We start from the raw sequence: 18,298 nt of genomic DNA, 5'->3' as shown, positions 1-18,298 counted from the left end.
GGGAAATTCAGATTTTAAATGCTACATTAGCAAAAAAAGGTGAGGTACTACAGAATTTATCAATTTATTATTTTCTCACTAATAGCAACACTAATAAAGTCAACAATACAGAAGAATGCATTTTAAGATCATCCAAAGCATCCAAAAGGTGGCATCTTTAATACAAATTACAAACTTATTACATCTTTATAGGTTCCTATTTTTTCTATAAACATGTTCCCCAGCAACATAATCCAAAAATTCAATATTTCTAGGAAAGCCCCAGCCTATATGCCAAGAATTTCTACATGAAACCAGCACAAAACAGGCAAAAGTTCTCAGTAGATTCTACATGGTTCTAATTTTAAGTAGCATTAATTTGTGGCTGTGGCTGATCTTCTAAAGTGCAGGACTAAACCAAACAATCTCTGCTTTGCTCTCTCCAACAGCAAAATAGACATACTGATCCCATCTGCACCTGGTACTTCCTTTGTAAAGGGCTCAATGATACTTAGGAAAAGTAGCTGTGCAAAACACAAATTCCAACATTGCCAGTTGTGAGCTAGTTAGGTGTCCCAGAGACTAAGGCCTTAAATCATCGTAATAGCAAAAACTGCCAACATTTGTTGAATGATTACTATCTGCTAAATACTTTATACATTCCCAGAATAACCATATGAGACAGAGGCTTTACAAATGAGGAAATCAGCAACTCTGTAAAAAAACTAAAAAAGATTTTATAGATGATGAAATGTATTATAGCTAAGTGAAAAGTTGAGAGAAAAGTAGAAACATCATCTAAAACTCAGGTGTACCTTCTCGTACAGAATATGTGTATATTTAGAGTGTAAATCAAAGGAATTTTCCTGTGAATTAGTCTAGACATCAGCTAATACTTACTGAATACTGGCTATTTGGCAAATATTGTTATAGACACATTATTTATGTTACTTCATTTAATCTTGGCTCTAAGCAACCTGTGATTCCTGGAGTTATTTCATATAACTGTTACAGCAGAAACCCCACCTCAAATTAGCATAGTAAAAAGGCATTGCAACCACAATGAGGTACCACCTGACACTTGTCAGAATGGCTAAAATTAACAATTTAGGAAACAACAGATGTTGACGAGGATGCAGAAAAAGGGGAACACTTCTCCACTGTTGATGGCAATGCAAACTGGGGAAGACACTCTGGAAAACAGTATGGAGGTTCCTCAAAAAATTAAAAATGGAACTACCCTACGACCGAGCAATTGTACTACTAAGTATTTATCCAAGGGATACAGATATGCTGTTTCAAAGGGGCACATGCACCCCAATGTTTATAGCAGCACTATCAACAATTGCCAAAGTACGGAAAGAGCCCAAATGTCCATTGATGGATCAATGGATAAAGAAGATATGGTACATATATGGAGTATTACTCGGCAATCAAAAAGAATGAAATCTTGCCATTTGCAATTACATGGATGGAACTAGAGGGTATTATGCTAAGTGAAATTAGTCAGTCAGAGAAAGACAAACACCATATGATTTCACTCATATGTGGAAAGAAACAAAAAGAGGAACATAAGGGAAGGAAACATAATATAAAAACAGAGGGAGGCAAACCATAAAAGACTCTTAAATGCAGAGAACAAACTGAGGGCTGCTGGAAAGGAAGTGGGTGGGGGCGATGGGCATTAAGGAGGGCACTTGTTGGGATGAGCACTGGGTTATGAATCACTGGGTTCTACTCCTGAAACCAATACTACACGGTATGTTAACTAACTTGAATTTAAATAATTTTTTTTAAAGGTACTGGAGTTTGTTACAGCAGTTATAGGAAATAGCTCACAGGAGCCATGGGTTACTGAAGAGAACACGACTCAGTTACTAGTCCACAGCATGGTAGAGAAGGCAAAGGAGAAACAGAAGTCACACAAAGTCACACCTTAGGAAAAGCTCACTGAGACACTGTCCCTTGTACCACTAGACCCACACCAGGGACATCATGACCAGAGGACAACTTTTTCCCCCATTTCATTTTGGTAACTTTTAAACCTGTAGGAAAGTTGGAAAAACACTATCTTAAGTTACAGAAATCATGATTCTTCATCTGTAGTCTAGTCTTCAGATACATCTTCTAACAATAAGGACACCGCCACAGGTAAACTGTTCATACAGCCTCTGCGTAATTCCCTCATGACTCAAGAGTCCTGGGCAGGGCAGTTAACTGGCGGAGCCAAGGTTACTACCCACAGCCTGGCTGCAGGAGGCAGGCAGGAGGAAGAGCTGACCACTGTGATTTCCGGGGTAGAGTCGGAGCGCTGCCTCCTTTCAAGACTTACACCATAGGGGATTCTACCACTTTCTCCCTCTCCCCCCATCTCCTAGCCCCATCACCTCCTCTATTTCCTTCTACCTCACCATGACCCCAAGTCTTCCTTGCTTGCTCTGCCTCTTCTCCTCAACTTCCTAACACTGCGTGCAGAGGCCCAGTTCTAGCCTCTTTTCTATTCCACCTACCACCTCTCCTTGACGAGCTCACCCAGTCTTACATCTTTCGATGCAACTAATATATTGCTGGCTCTCAAATTTGTATCACTAACCCAAACCACTGAACTCCAAACATGGATACCAACAGGCACTGAGATGCCTAACATATGTTAAACCTAACATATTCAAAATTGAGCTTCTGATCTTTACACCAAAATATGCTCTACGCACAGTATTCCCCAGTTCTGCAAATGGCAACTTACTCCTTCCAGGGGCTCAAACCAGAAATCTTGCAGCCATACTTAACTTTTCTCTCACCTAACACATCTCCTGCCTCAACCCTTGCACCCTGCAGTTTATTCTCAACAGAGCAGCCACAGCGATCATAATAAAATAGGAGTCAAGTAATGCAAGTCCTTGCTCAATCCTCATCTTTGCAATGGTCTGAAAGGCTATTTTGATCTCACTCCCCCATTTCCTCTTACCTCATCTCCTACAAGTGTCCTCCTGACTTCCTCTACTCCAGCTACACTGGCCTCCTCACTATTCCTTCAACATGTCAGACTCATACTCATTTCAGGCTGTTGCACTGGATTTTCCTACTGACTGAAATGTTTTGCCCACACATATCCATTTAGCAATCAGGGCCCAACCATTTGTGAAATTGGGGCAAGGATAATGCAGTATCCTGGGACTAGCAATAACAGGAGGCTATGGCCACCACCAGGCCTGTAAGGATCTAGAGCAAGTAGAAGGGGACAGTGCCTGAAGAGAAAGTATATTTAGAAAGCTTCCTAAGTGAACTGTGACCCTTTGTGGAGGAATACAGCAAACCTATGGTGGTGACCTGGCAAGGAGGAGGCTGGGGAATAAACAGGAAACAAAACTTGACAGAACTAAAAGTAGAACTAGATAAATCCATAATCATACTTGAATATTTTAATATATCTCAGCAATTCATGAAGAGCAGGAAAAAACAGAAGGATATAGAAATAAGAATACTTCTTTCTCAGCCTTTGGCTAAAATCAACTGGAAAATAGGATAGAGAAGATATGAAAACACGATTAACCATTCAACATAAATGACTTTTACAGAACTCTGCACCCAACAAGGGCAGAATACATATTTTTTGCAAATACACGAGACATTCACCAAACTAGATTTTAGGCTGGACCGCAAAGCAAATCTTAATAAATGTCAAAGGATGAAATCATACAAAATATGTTTTCTGATCAGAATGTAATTACCTAGAAATCAATAACTAAAAGATAACTGGAAAATCTCTCAACATTCGGAAATCAAACCAAAGGCTTCTAAAAAAACCCAAAGAAGCAATCACAATGAAAATTGGACTTGTGAAGAAATAAGGAGAGCGATCTAGTCATGCCTGCTGTGGGCAAAGAAGAAAATGACATCCATAGGCAGTAGGTATTTGACCTTCCTGCCTCAAAGCTGATGTTCTTCGCCACCTTCTGTTACCATGCTATACTTTTCCTGAGTCATCTAATCCCTGCTAATGGCCCAACTCTGACCTCTGTACACTAAAGCCTTAAACGTCCCCTTTGGCTCAGATCTCTCTCCTGAGATCCATATCTATCAGCAGGCTACTGGACATTCTTAGATATTCTAGAGATAATTCAACTTTAACATGAGAAAATCATAACTTTTTACTTTCTGTGTGTGTTGTCCAATTATGTCCAACCAGCTCTACCTCTTCTATTCCTATCTCAGTGATTGATGCTTTATTCCCTGGCCTGAAAGTTCTTCCACAACTCTCTCACACCCTTTCCCTTCAGACCCCTACTCCTCAAATCTCTTCATCTCCCCGTTGAACTTTCCCTAACTTTTCCTTTTGCATGATCTCCACCTCCATCAAGAATTGATCCTCTCATTCCTGTCTTTCTGCTAGCACAGTATCTGGCTCATGCTTCTGTAATAGCATTTCTCACACTGTATTACAAGTATTGATTATTGTTCCTCTGCAATAATTCTCTTTAAGTTAGGATACACACTTCCTAAGGGTCCAGAGCACGGCAGTCTTAAGGAGGTCAGTTTCTAGATCCGTTCTTCCCGAATGCTGACCTGACAGAATTGGCCCTGCAGGTCCTTCGTTCCCAGAGGCTCTTTCAGAAGCCCTCCCCCTTACATTTCTACAGTGGATGGTGCACTGCTCCAGTGGACTAAACAAATGAGGCATTTTCAATTATGGTCTAGGAGAAGCTTCCTTTAAAGATTATTCAAGTCAACATAAATTGCCTCAGAATAGTTTCTCCATGTCTTCCATATTCCTACTAAAAGTGAAGAGTAGCTTTAGAAATGCCTGAAGTATTTTTGGCCTGTGTCAGATACAGTATATTGCAGAGTAGGGAAGCGGGAGTTAATATTGTCAAATAATCCAAGATGTGAGAGCTCAGAGTGCAAACCTGGCTTTTTATGTACTTAAAGGCAAGCTGCTTTTTACCTTTCCTCAATTCTTACCTTGAGAACACATACTATTCCTACACACACACAAGAAGGCACTTCTGAACACCTGAAGCAGCACACATAATTGACGCTGCTCAGTTTTAATGTCACTGAAGTAACTGTCAGTACTACCAAGATTTTCACAATATGGTGGATAAGAACCACAGAAAAAACTTTTAAATGTCTGTTTCAGATCAGATATGTGTCTTTCAAAAGCCTGTTAAAAATTTCTTCTCAAATGTCATCATGAACCATTCATTCCAATTACAGTCATTCCTCATCTTATAAGATGGCTATTTTCTAACTCTTACGGTGAAAAGGACATACTACCTTCTGAACCAGTTAGTTCTCATTTCACTAAATACAGTGTCAAAGCTGGATCATGAGAATTAAACAAACTGATTTATTTATTTCTGATTTTTATACATGATTTTAATTGTTCTCTAAGATGCATCAAGAAAGTTTATTACACATTTAATAAAACAATATCATGTCTTCTATCAGAGACCTCACTACATAAATAACTTCCTTTAACTATTAAATTACTTATAAATTATACTAAAAAATAAAACTGCAAAGCATACATTATGAAATCGATGACTTAAATATGTGACCACTAGATTTTATTGCATTTAGCCTATAAAATGTGGCCTGCATTCTCATTCAGTGGTTTTTATAACATTCCTTATTATACATACTAACACATTCATTCGCATTGAAAGGAAAAATGTTTTTTTCTGTCAGAAAGCCTAATTAAGCTGATTGAATTGATAATACAGGCTACCTTTTTTAATTATGAAAACTAAAATTTGATTAAAAAGTAATTAGGCATGCGCTCTCTCTCTCTGAAAAATAATTAAACACTAACAAAAAAATTTTTTTAAGAATTTATGTTTCAACTGGCTGCTATTTGTAAACTCACTTTATACTTCTCTCTCAAAACAACTTAGAGATCCAGAAGTGGCTCAGCACTGAGGTAAAATGATCAAAATGCCCGAAGAGCATGAGATAAAAATGACCTGAGGGAAGATGGCAGGGTAGAAGGCCTCTGGGCTCACTGTGTCCTGCTGACCACTTAGATTCCACCCACACCTGCCTAAATAACCCAGAAAACCGCCAGAAGGCTCGCAGAACGGATTCTCCAGAGCCAAGTGCAGACGAGAGGCACGGAAGAGGGTAGGAAGGGCGGAGAGGCGGTGCCCGCTCCACGGACTGGCGGGAGGGAGCCGGGGCAGAGAGGCAGCCCGCCGGCCAAGCAGAGGCCCCGAGTCTGGCTGGCAAAAGCGGAGGGGCCGAACGGAGTGTGTTTGGACAGCAAGCGGGACTTATCATCTGGAAGGTTATAAACTAACAGCTCTGCTCAGAAAGCAGGAGGCCTGGGGAACAACGGGAGGGAGAGTTGTTGAGCCCCGGAAGACAGAGCGCAGCTCGACGGGGAACAAAGGCGCTCGCCAGCGCCATTCCCTCGCCCATCCCCCAGCCAAAATCCCAAAGGAAACCAGTTCCCGTCATGGAATTTGCTTGCCACGGATCTTGCTTGCACCCAACCCTGTGCTTCTGCAGATCCATCCCTCCGGCAGGTCTTACTCCCTCCCGGTGCCGCAGGGCCCCTCCCAAAGCAGATCTCCAAAGGAAAAGCGAGCTGAGCCTGCCCCTCCCGCCCCTGTGCACCTTGCCGATCCACCCCAGCTAATACACCAGATCCCCAGCCTGATCCCCCAAGTCTGGCAGTGTGCAAGTAGCCCAGACGGGCCACGCCACCCCACAGTGAATCCCACCCCAAGGAGAGGGGAAGAGAAGGCACACACCAGTCTGACTGTGGCCCCAGCGGTGGGCTGGGGGCAGACATCAGGTCTCACTGTGGCCCCACCCACCAACGCAAGTTATTCAAGACAGCACAGGGGAAGTGCCCTGCAGTTCCACACCACTCCAGGGACTATTCAAAATGACGAAGCGGACGAATTCCCCTCAAAAAAACCTCCAGGAAATAATGACAGCTAACGAACTGATCAAAAATGACTTAAACAATATAACAGAAAGTGAATTTAGAATAATAGTCATAAAATTAATCGCTGGGCTTGAAAACAGTATAAAGGACAGCAGAGAATCCCTTGCTACAGAGATCAAGGCACTCAGGAACAGCCAGGAAGAGCAAAAAAATGCTACTAATGAGCTGCAAAATAAAATGGAGATGACCACAGCTCAGATTATAGAGGCAGAAGAGAGAATAGGTGAACTAGAAGATAAAATTAAGGAAAAAGAAGAAGCTGAGAAAAAGATTAAAAAAATCCAGGACTATGAGGGGATAATTAGAGAACTAAGTGATGTACTAAAGAGAAATAATCTACGCATAATTGGTATTCCAGAGGAGGAAGAGAGAGGGAAAGGTGCTGAAGGTGTACTTGAAGAAATCATAGCAAGAACTTCCCTGATCTGGGGAAGGAAAAAGGCATTGAAATCCAAGAGGCACAGAGAACTCCCTTCAGACATAACTTGAATCGATCTTTTGCACAACCTATCATAGTGAAACTGGCAAAATACAAGGATAAAGAGAAAATTCTGAAAGCAGCCAAGGATAAACATGCTCTAACATATAAAGGGAGACAGATAAGACTAGTGACAGATCTCTCTACTGAAACTTGGCAGGCCAGAAAGGAATGGCAGGAAATCTTCAATGTGATGAACAGAAAAAATGTGCATCCGAGAATCCTCTATCCAGCAAATCTGTCATTTAGAATAGAAGGAGAGATAAAGGTCTTCCCAAACAAACAAAAACTGAAGGAATTCATCACCACTAAACCAGCCCTACAAGAGATCCTAAGGGGGATCCTTTGAGACAAAGTACCAGAGACATCGCTACAAGCATGAAACCTATGGACATCACAATGACTCTAAACCCATATCTTTCTATAATAACACTGAATGTAAATGGACTAAATGTACCAACCAAAAGACATAGGGTATCAGAATGGATAAAAAAACAAGACCCATCTATTTGCTGTCTACAAGAGACTCATTTTAGACCTGAGGACACTTTCAGATTGAAAGTGAGGGGATGGAGAACTATTTATCATACATGATAGTATTGATCATATCTATCTAGTATCTATCATACTGGATAGATCATGTTAGTATCTATCATACTGGATAGATTGCTACTGGAAGTCAAAAGAAAGCTGGAGTAGCCATACTTATATCAGACAAACTAGACTTTAAATTAAAGGCTGTAATGAGAGATGAAGAAGGGCATTATATAATCATTACAGGGTCTATCCATCAAGAAGAACTAACAATTATAAATGTCTATGCGCCAAATACGGGAGCCCCCAAATACATAAAACAATTACTCACAAACATAAGCAACCTTATTGACAAGAATGTGGTAATTGCAGGGGACTTTAATAACCCACTTACAACAATGGATAGATCATCTAGACACATGATCAATAAAGAAACAAGGGCCCTGAATGATATATTGGATCAGATGGACTTGACAGATATATTTAGAACTCTGCATCCCAAAGCAACAGAATATACTTTCTTCTCGAGTGCACATGGAACATTCTCCAAGATAGATGGGTCACAAAACAGCCCTTCATAAGTATACAAGAATTGAGATCATACCATGCATACTTTCAGACCATAATGCTATGAAGCTTGAAATCAACCACAGGAAAAAGTCTGGAAAACCTCCAAAAGCATGGAAGTGAAAGAACACCCTACTAAAGAATGAATAGGTCAACCAGGCAATTCGAGAAGAAATTAAAAAATATATGGAAACAAACGAAAATGAAAATACAACAATCCAAACGCTTTGGGATGCAGTGAAGGCAGTCCTGAGAGGAAAATACATTGCAATCCATGCCTATCTCAAGAAACAAGAAAAATCCCAAATACAAAATCTAACAGCACACCTAAAGGAAATAGAAGCACAGCAGCAAAGACACCCCAAACCCAGCAGAAGAAGAGAAATAATAAAGATCAGAGCAGAAATAAACAATATAGAATCTAAAAAAACTGTAGAGCAGATCAATGAAACCAAGAGTTTGTTTTTTGAAAAAAATAAACAAAATTGATAAACCTCTAGCCAAGCTTCTCAAAAAGAAAAGGGAGATGACCCAAATAGATAAAATCATGAATGAAAATGGAATTATTACAACCAATCCCTCAGAGATACAAGCAATTATCAGGGAATACTATGAAAAATTATATGCCAACAAACTGGACAACCTGGAAGAAATGGACAAATTCCTAAACACCCACACACTTCCAAAACTCAAACTGGAGGAAATAGAAAGCTTGAACAGACCCATAATCAGTGAAGAAACTGAATCAGTTATCAAAATCTCCCAACAAGAGTCCAGGACCAGATGGCTTCCCTGGGGAATTCTACCAGACATTGAAAGCAGAGATAATACCTATCCTTCTCAAGCTATTCCAAAAAATAGAAAGGGAAGGAAAACTTCCAGACTCATTCTATGAAGCCAGTATTACTTTGATTCCTAAACCAGACAGAGACCCAGAAACCCAGTAAAAAAAAAGCTACAGGCCAATATCCCTGATGAATATGGATGCAAAAATTCTCAATAAGATACTAGCAAATTGAATTCAACAGCTTATAAAAAGAATTATTCACCATGATCAAGTGGGATTCATTCCTGGGATGCAGGGCTGGTTCAACATTCACAAATCAATCAACGTGATACATCACATTAATAAAAGAAAAGATAAGAACCATATGATCCTGTCAATTAATGCAGAAAAAGCATTTGACAAAATTCAGCATCCTTTCTTAATAAAAACCCTCAAGAAAGTCGGGATAGAAGGAACATAAACATCATAAAAACCATTTATGAAAAGCCCACAGCTAACATCATCCTCAATGGGGAAAACCTGAGCGCTTTCCCCCTGTGATCAGGAACACGACAGGATGTCCACTCTCCCCGCTGTTGTTTAACAAAGTGTTGGAAGTTCTAGCATCAGCAATCAGACAAGAAAAGGAAATCAAAGGCATCAAAATTGGCAAAAATGAAGTCAAGCTTTCACTTTTTGCAGATGACATGATATTATACATAGAAAACCCAATAGACTCCACCAAAAGTCTGCTAGGACTGATACATGAATTCAGCAAAGGTGCAGGACACAAAATCAATGCACAGAAAGCAGTTGCATTCTTATACACTAATAATGAAGCAACAGAAAGACAAAGAAACTGATCCCATTCACAAGTGCACCAAGAAGCATAAAATACGTACGAATAAATCTAACCAAAGATGTACAAGATCTGTATGCTGAAAACTATAGAAAGCTTATGAAGGAAATTGAAGAAGATATAAAGAAATGGAAAAACATTCCATGCTCATGGGTTGGAAGAATAAATATTGTTAAAATGTCAATACTACCCAAAGCTATCTACACATTCAATGCAATCCCAATCAAAATTGCACCAGCATTCTTCTCAAAGCTAGAACAAGCAATCCTAAAATTCATATGGAACCACAAAAGGCCCCGAATAGCCAAAGTAATTCTGAAGAAGACCAAAGCAGGAGGCATCACAATCCCAGACTTTAGCCTCTACCACAAAGCTGTAATCATCAAGACAGCATGGTATTGGCACAAAAACAGACACATAGACCAATGGAATAGAATAGAAACCCCAGAACTAGACCCACAAAAGTATGGCCAACTAATCTTTGACAAAGCAGGAAAGAATATCCAATGGAAAAAAGTCTCTTTAACAAATGGTGCTGGGAGAACTGGCTAGCAACATGCAGAAGAATGAAACGAGACCACTTTCTTACACCATTCACAAAAATAAACTCAAAATGGATAAAGGACCTGAATGTGAGACAGGAAACCATCAAAACCCTAGAGGAGAAAGCAGGAAAAGACCTCTCTGACCTCAGACGCAGCAATTTCTTACTTGACGCATCCCCAAAAGCAAGGGAATTAAAAGCAAAAATGAACTATTGGGACCTCATGAAGATAAAAAGCTTCTGCACAGCAAAGGAAACAACCAACAAAACTAAAAGGCAACCAACGGAATGGGAAAAGATAGTTGCAAATGACATATCAGACAAAGGGCTAGTATCCAAAATCTATAAAAAGCTCACCAAACTCCACACCCAAAAAACAAATAATCCGGTTAAGGAATGGGCAGAAAACATGAAAAGACACTTCTCTAAAGAAGACATCCGGATGGCCAACAGGCACATGAAAAGATGCTCAACATCGCTCCTCATCAGGGAAATACAAATCAAAACCACACTCAGATATCACCTCACGCAGTCAGAGTGGCCAAAATGAACAAATCAGGAGACTATAGATGCTGGAGAGGATGTGGAGAAATGGGAACCCTCTTACACTGTTGGTGGGAATGCAAACTGGTGCAGCCATTCTGGAAAACAGTGTGGAGGTTCCTCAAAAAATTAAAAATAGACCTACCCTATGACCCAGCAGTAGCACTGCTAGGAATTTACCCAAGGGATACAGGAGTACTGATGCATAGGGGCACTTGTACCCCAATGTTTATAGCAGCACTCTCAACAATAGCCAAATTATGCAAAGAGCCTAAATGTCCATCAACTGATGAATGGATAAAGAAATTGTGGTTTATATACACAATGGAGTACTACGTGGCAATGAGAAAGAATGAAATATGGCCCTTTGTAGCAACGTGGATGGAACTGGAGAGTGTGATGCTAAGTGAAATAAGCCATACAGAGAAAGACAGATACCATATGGTTTCACTCCTATGTGGATCCTGAGAAACTTAACAGAAACCAATGGGGGAGGGGAAGGGAAAAAAAAAAAAAAGGTTAGAGTGGGAGAGAGCCAAAGCATAAGAGACTCTTAAAAACTGAGAACAAACTGAGAACAAACTGAGGGTTGATGGGGGGTGGGAGGGAGGGTAGGGTAGATGATGGGTATTGAAGAGGGCATCTTTTGAGATGAGCACTGGGTGTTGTATGGAAACCAATTTGACAATAAATTTCATATATTAAAAAAAAAGTATTTAAACATGATAAAAGCATTTTCTCAAATACTATACTGGCAAAGGTATGCTGAATGAAGGGTTCATTTTATCACCTCTTTTCCGAGTACATTAAACAAGCAGCCTCTACATGAGGAAAAAACCATAACCTTTTGATAAATTTTGGTAAAGCTTTTTAGTGAATCTTCCAGAAACTGAGTCAGAGTGATGGTACTGGCTGGTTAGGTCAGTGACTCTACCTGCCAGTCAAGTGGTTTCCAATTATTGGCTATGAACAAAACTGAAAAGGCTATAATCAAGTTGTCAGTTGATAGACCACTAAAAATAACATTTTTGATAATTAATCAACATATTACTTTTGGCTCATATATAAAAAGTCTGTAAAGAACGGAGTGGTATTTCTATATCAAAATTATATACATTGCAGCAAAATTAGTACTCAATTAGGAGCTATTAATTACATTAATATTTAACTGGGGAAAAGCACCACTCATGTTGTTAACAGGTACATTTCCGCAAAATTTTACATTTTTTTAAGAAATTTGAAACATATTGATGTTCTTTTGAACAATTATGCTTTAATAATTGTAGTGATAGATATGTTTTAACACTTAAACATTTTTGTGCAGAGAAATCTAAAGACAAAACATTTTAAGAGTAAAAATATTAAGGTAAAATTATGATGAGTAGTGGTAATTGAAATATAAATTCAAGGAGATAAAAAAAAAAGTAACATGAGCTTCCTGATAGTTAAACATGAGCTTTTTAATCTATTTTTCAAAACAGAGATAGTGGCTAACATATTACTAGGATATGCTAATTTCACTTAAAAGATACACTTTCAAGACTGTTAAAAATTTTTATTTTAAATGTCAATATTTACAACACACTGGAAACACTGTACTCTGCAATTATTTATTCTTTTCAGGAAAATTTCTAGATATCAACTTCAAAATATAAAAAGGATACATATTTTCAAAATCCTTTTAGGAGGTAAGTGTGAAAATTTTTGAAGACCACTGTTCAGTCTGTAAAAGTGTAGCATTTTGCGGGCAGGGCCTATGTTTTAATCACCTTTGTACTCATAGAGCCAAAAATAATATCTTAAACCAACTGGGTATTCAAGAAATGTTTGGTAAATGAATATGTGAATGAATATAGCTTTTAATTAAATACTGTTTTCTTAATTAAGTGTTGTCTTAAGCCCTAGTTCACTGATTTTCTGCACTGAGAACAGCCTATCTTTCAAAAAGCTCAGAAATCAAGTCATTTGTAAAGACTTGATTTAAATGAAGTAGTGTAAGTATGACTCTAAAGGGAAGTGAAAATACTTATATAACACAATAGGTAATACAACTTAGAAGAAACTAAGGTATACCTTTCTTCAAATACACTATTTTGATTAAATACAATCATCTTTTTAGACACTGTAGTTAATGATGTAAGATATTCATAATGGAAACTACTAGAATAACTGGAATAGGTTAATAAATAAGTACAGATTGTTATAGAATATACTGCTTAACACTTAATTACATTTATTACAAATAATGCAAAAAAGCAACCACATGTAACTCAGATTACTTAAATCCCTGTATACAGCATACAAACTCTCACACAAATACTACCACCAATAAACTGATATATGTTTTATTCAGGCATGGAAAGTATCGATTTGAAAATTAAAAGCCCTGAAAAGAATCCAAAAGATAAAACCTTCCAAATGAAAGATAAATTAAGGTTTATTTAAAGTAATAAGGTTTGATTTTATCACTTGCAATCATCCTACTTTAAAGGAATTTCCCAAAGGTTTATAGGAAAATAATCTCTATATTCAAATAATAATTAATAGTGCATTTTATTTTTTTTAATATTTATTTATTTTGAGAGAGAGAGTGTGTGAGCAGAGGAGGCACAGAGAGAGACACAGAATCAGAAGCAGCCTCCAGTCTCAGAGCTTGACATGGGACCTGAACTCAAACCGCGAGATCATGACCTGAGCCAAAGTCAGACGCTAAGCCACCCAGGCGCCCCAATAGTGTATTCTAAATAACACTTATTCTTGTAAAACCCCTTTGGATATTACACACTTGAGTTTTAGTAGACAGCTGTTTTGTTTTACCTACTCAACATTCTTTCCCTTTTGACAACAGAATCCCTCTATCCAGTGGAGAACCCATCCCATCTGGTTTGGGTAGAGTTTATACCATTAATCCCAACCTTTATCCCTGCACCAGAACCTCCAGAAGTGAATATCCTGCACAAACTTGTCAGAATATTCCACTGTCTGGCCACAGTGATTGTTTTAGAGAAGGACACATGATCCAGGCATGGCCAGTAAGAGTTCTCACAAGGATTTTTGTCCGAGCTCAAGGAAAAGATGTTCTCTCTTTTTTTAAATTGTTTCTTAATGTTCATTTTTGAGAGAGAGGTGGACAGACAGAGTGTGAGCCGGGGAGAGGCAGAGAGAGAGGGAGACAGAATTGGAAGCAGGCTCCAGGCTCTGAGCTGTCAGCACAGAGCCTGACGTGGGGCTCAAACCCACAAACAGTGAGATCATGACCTGAGCCGAAGTTGCTTAACCAACTGAGCCACCCAGGCATCCCCCTCTTTTTCTAACAGTGTGAAGTGTAAGGACAATCAAAATCTGGGGCTGTCAGTAAGGCTATCATTGCTACCACTTGAAGAAATCCCAACAGATGTTGAAACCAATACAGCAAAAATCAAATCCAACAAATGGAGAGTAGAAAGGAGGCGGGGGGGGGGGGGGGGCCCACGGGGAAGGGCAGAGAGGGTCCAAGCTCTAAAGACGCTTTAACATCCTACATCTAGCCTGAAACCATTAGATATCCCACCTATGTGAACCCACCACCATGTTTTTCTATGCACATTTTCCCCTGGGGGAAGGGAATCACTCTTGGTTAAAAACCACTGGTTTAGTGTCACCACTTTTTTTAATACAAAACTTAGACCCAAGAGAAAACCAAATATATCAGCAATTTCCAGATTAGTCTGCACGTTCCTAACACAGGTCCTCCCAATGATTTATTAAGTTACAATTGTTTTGGGATTTTACTGCTAAATGCTTTAATATAGAAGGGTCACAATGTCCTCAGGGTCAAAATAGCCTACTGCAAGTTTAAAGTAGTTAATTTTCCCAAAGTTCAATACCTAGTAAATACAGAGCTAAGACCTGAACCATCATAGTTTAGTTTTTCCCTTTACACTGTATTCTTCATGAAGCAGGAATTCTCTATTTCCCCTCCCCAAAGTCATTACTTCTATTGTATCTCTGGAATAAAATCACAAAAAAATGCATTATGGGTGGATGTCTATTGCACTTTTTATATATTTAAAAACAGACAACCTGTGGCACCTGGCTGGCTCAGGTCAGTAGAGCATCCAACTCCTAATCTCAGGGTCATGAGTTTGAGCCCCACATTGGGTGTAGAGATTTCTTTAAAAAAAAATAGAAATAAAAGTAGGCAACCTGAATGTCCAACAATGGAAAACTGGTAAAACAAATTATATGAATAAATATATGACTTTAGGATCTACTTAAAATGAACATGTGTAGCAATATTTACCACTTTAATATGTTACAATAATGGTTAAGTGAGAATTATAAAAAATACATGATCCTATTTTTAAAAAAGAAATGTGCAGTTGTACAAATAAATATTATATGTATTTCACAAAATCTGATAATATTAACACCATAAAGTTGACAATGATGACTTTGAATGGGAGATTATATCTCAGGGGATTTGTCTGCACTTTACTTTTCAACAATGAACACAATTTCTTATACAAAAAGTATTTTTAAAGATTCCTTTATCAAATGTATTAATATACAAAAGTCATAAGAGATAAAACAGAGTCCCTTTAATAACAATGGTGTTAAATGACAGCACTAAACATGTCATGGTGGATTACACAGAGTTATGCTTCCAGGTTTATCATTTGAGCCTGCTCCATGGTATATCTAAACAGTTCACTGTCAGAGTCCCACTGAGCCAATTTACTTGCCTCCATCTGTGAAACCCTACAATAATCTTTATTGAAAATTCTTTGCAGTAGCTAACCTCCTTGTAAGCCTCTTTGTTCCTAAAACTAAGAGACAACACTACCAATTGAAGCATAAAGAGATACAAAAAATTTACAAATTATCGATACTTAAAACTATCCAATAGCAAAGAACAAAAGGCAGTGGGTTTTGGGATTTTTTTTTTTTTTTAACATAAATGACCCTCTCTTCTTTACCAGGCTTTATAAAGCTCCTATCTTGAAAGCCAACAAGGCAATTCCAGCCTCTCCTGGAAGGAGATAGTTAAAACTCTGATAGTTTTAAACCTAAAGTACCTGGTTTCCTTCTCTGTATGAATTTTAGTATTATAAGTCACTGAGTGCTTGTATCGTGTCAACACGATACAAAGTGTTGACAGGTACCAAAGGAATATAAAGATAAATAAGACATACATACAGTCCAGGAAAGATAAGAACAGTATAGAACATGAATCTACTGCTTATGTACCCCAGTGCTCTTTTTCCAATCTACAAGGAAGCAAGGTCAATTACATGCAGAGATGAGTTACTGGTCACATGTGTATATGCAGCTGGGAGCATCTTTCCAATCTAAATTGTAATTCATTACATCACAGTGCTATTTGTGGCTTTTATTTTGTCTATGTATGACCTCTGGTTCAAAATGAGACACTCCAACCTTTATGGACAACATTATGTCCCAGGGTAGCCAAGAGCTTGCCTCCGATTTACCTGGCTCTCAGCTGTTCTTAATAGAGTCCAGATCTCTCATAAGGTTCCAAATGAATTTACTCAGTCTTCACACCTGCAACATTGGGCATCTTTGCAACAGCAAGGCGAGTAAGTTTAGCACAACTTACTCCTTGTGGTCTGATTCTGCCAGTCAATGACTAAGTCTAAGAAGTTAATATGTTGTCTATTATGTGTTCATGAGTCTCACATTTTAAGCAAAGCCTGTACTTTGATTTGTTGGACATAATGTTGAGGACAGTTTTAATGTTTTTATAATCACCACGTATTATTCATGTACAAAGACCAATTTTTTTAAAGGTCATATGACTTAACTTTTTCCCGTATGCCTAGCCAGCTAGCTGATAGTTTTAAACCTAAAGTAACTGGTTTCATTTCATCTAAAGCCAAGGAAACAGAACAACTCTCCCATAGCTAAAAATATATATACTAAGAATAATAAGCTAACTTTTATTGAATGTTAACATGTGCCAGGAATTATATGAACTAATTAAATCCTCATAATAATCCTATCAAATATACTCTTTTTATCCTCATTTAAGAAAACTGGGACACAAAATTAAGCAACCCACCCTCAGATCTCCATATCCAGATGGTGCAGAAATGGACTCCAACCCATACTGTTTAACTCCAAAGCCCAAGTTACAGATTATGCTGCACTTCCACCCTTGTCCTCCCTGCTTTCTAGGACAAAGAAGCAACAAACAAACAAAAAACTCTTAATATCACAATAGTCACAATAACTGGTAAAGGAGCAAAATTTGAAATCACAAAACGAAAAAAAAAAAGAATTTGTTCAGTAAATGAATGAATGGATGGAACATACCGGACCTAAACCTGGCAAGGAAAATTATTGGGGCCAGTCTTTGCAAGAACAATGAAACCTACAACTTCCAAGTAAAAACCTCTGGTATTCTAAGCAGCAATGACACTGACAAAATCTTGCCTAGAATCACTTTGCCATTCAAGAACAGCCAACAACATACATCCTTCCCCTTAACCAGCACAAATGCTCTAACTCCAGCATGTAACAAAAAAAGATTCTGAAAACCAGCTCTAGTATAACCAAAAGGAAAAAAAAAAAAAAAAAAGGGCTGAGTTGAGAAATCAGACACGTGATTCTAAAGCAGTCACTAGCTGTGTGATCTGCAAGCCAGTTTTCCCTTCTGGGTCTAAATTATCTCATTGGTACAGTCAGGAGTTTTAAAATTAAGTTGTGATTTTCAGCTCTAATAAGATGTGAACACTTTGGGAAAGGAAAACTCCTGGAAAATTCAGAAAGGCCTGCGTATACATTTAAAACACTGTTAACGATGGGATCCTTGGCGAGAACGTACACTTCTAAGCCGCCACTAGCCCTGGTTGGAACATGACACAGACTGGCTTCCAGGCCCTTGACACTCTGAGAGCAAGGTCAATCCCAGGTTTCAACAATTTCTGAGGGCTCCTGCATTAAACCCCAGCGTGTACTGTAGTCCAAATCAGCATCCCAGGGTTAAAAGCAGCGGGGGGGGGGGGGGAAGAGCGTCGTGAAAGTATTGGCAAGGGAAAACACGGGCAGCCGGCACCCGCCCCCAAAAAGAGGCG

The 18,298-nt window shown here is 38.7% G+C and overlaps 1 protein-coding gene across 2 annotated transcripts in view; it reads right to left on the bottom strand.

The window, feature by feature from the left end:
• The window catches only part of VWA8 (von Willebrand factor A domain containing 8), a 369,166-nt gene that overhangs the window by 350,244 nt on the left and 624 nt on the right, over positions 1-18,298 (bottom strand). The window lies entirely within an intron of this gene.

The sequence above is a fragment of the Herpailurus yagouaroundi genome, unplaced genomic scaffold (assembly GCF_014898765.1).
Source record: "Herpailurus yagouaroundi ecotype Mexico unplaced genomic scaffold, PumYag 197, whole genome shotgun sequence".
NCBI lineage: Eukaryota > Metazoa > Chordata > Mammalia > Carnivora > Felidae > Herpailurus > Herpailurus yagouaroundi.
Note: the sequence above shows the minus strand (reverse complement) of the source record. Positions and strands in the feature narration are given on the sequence as shown.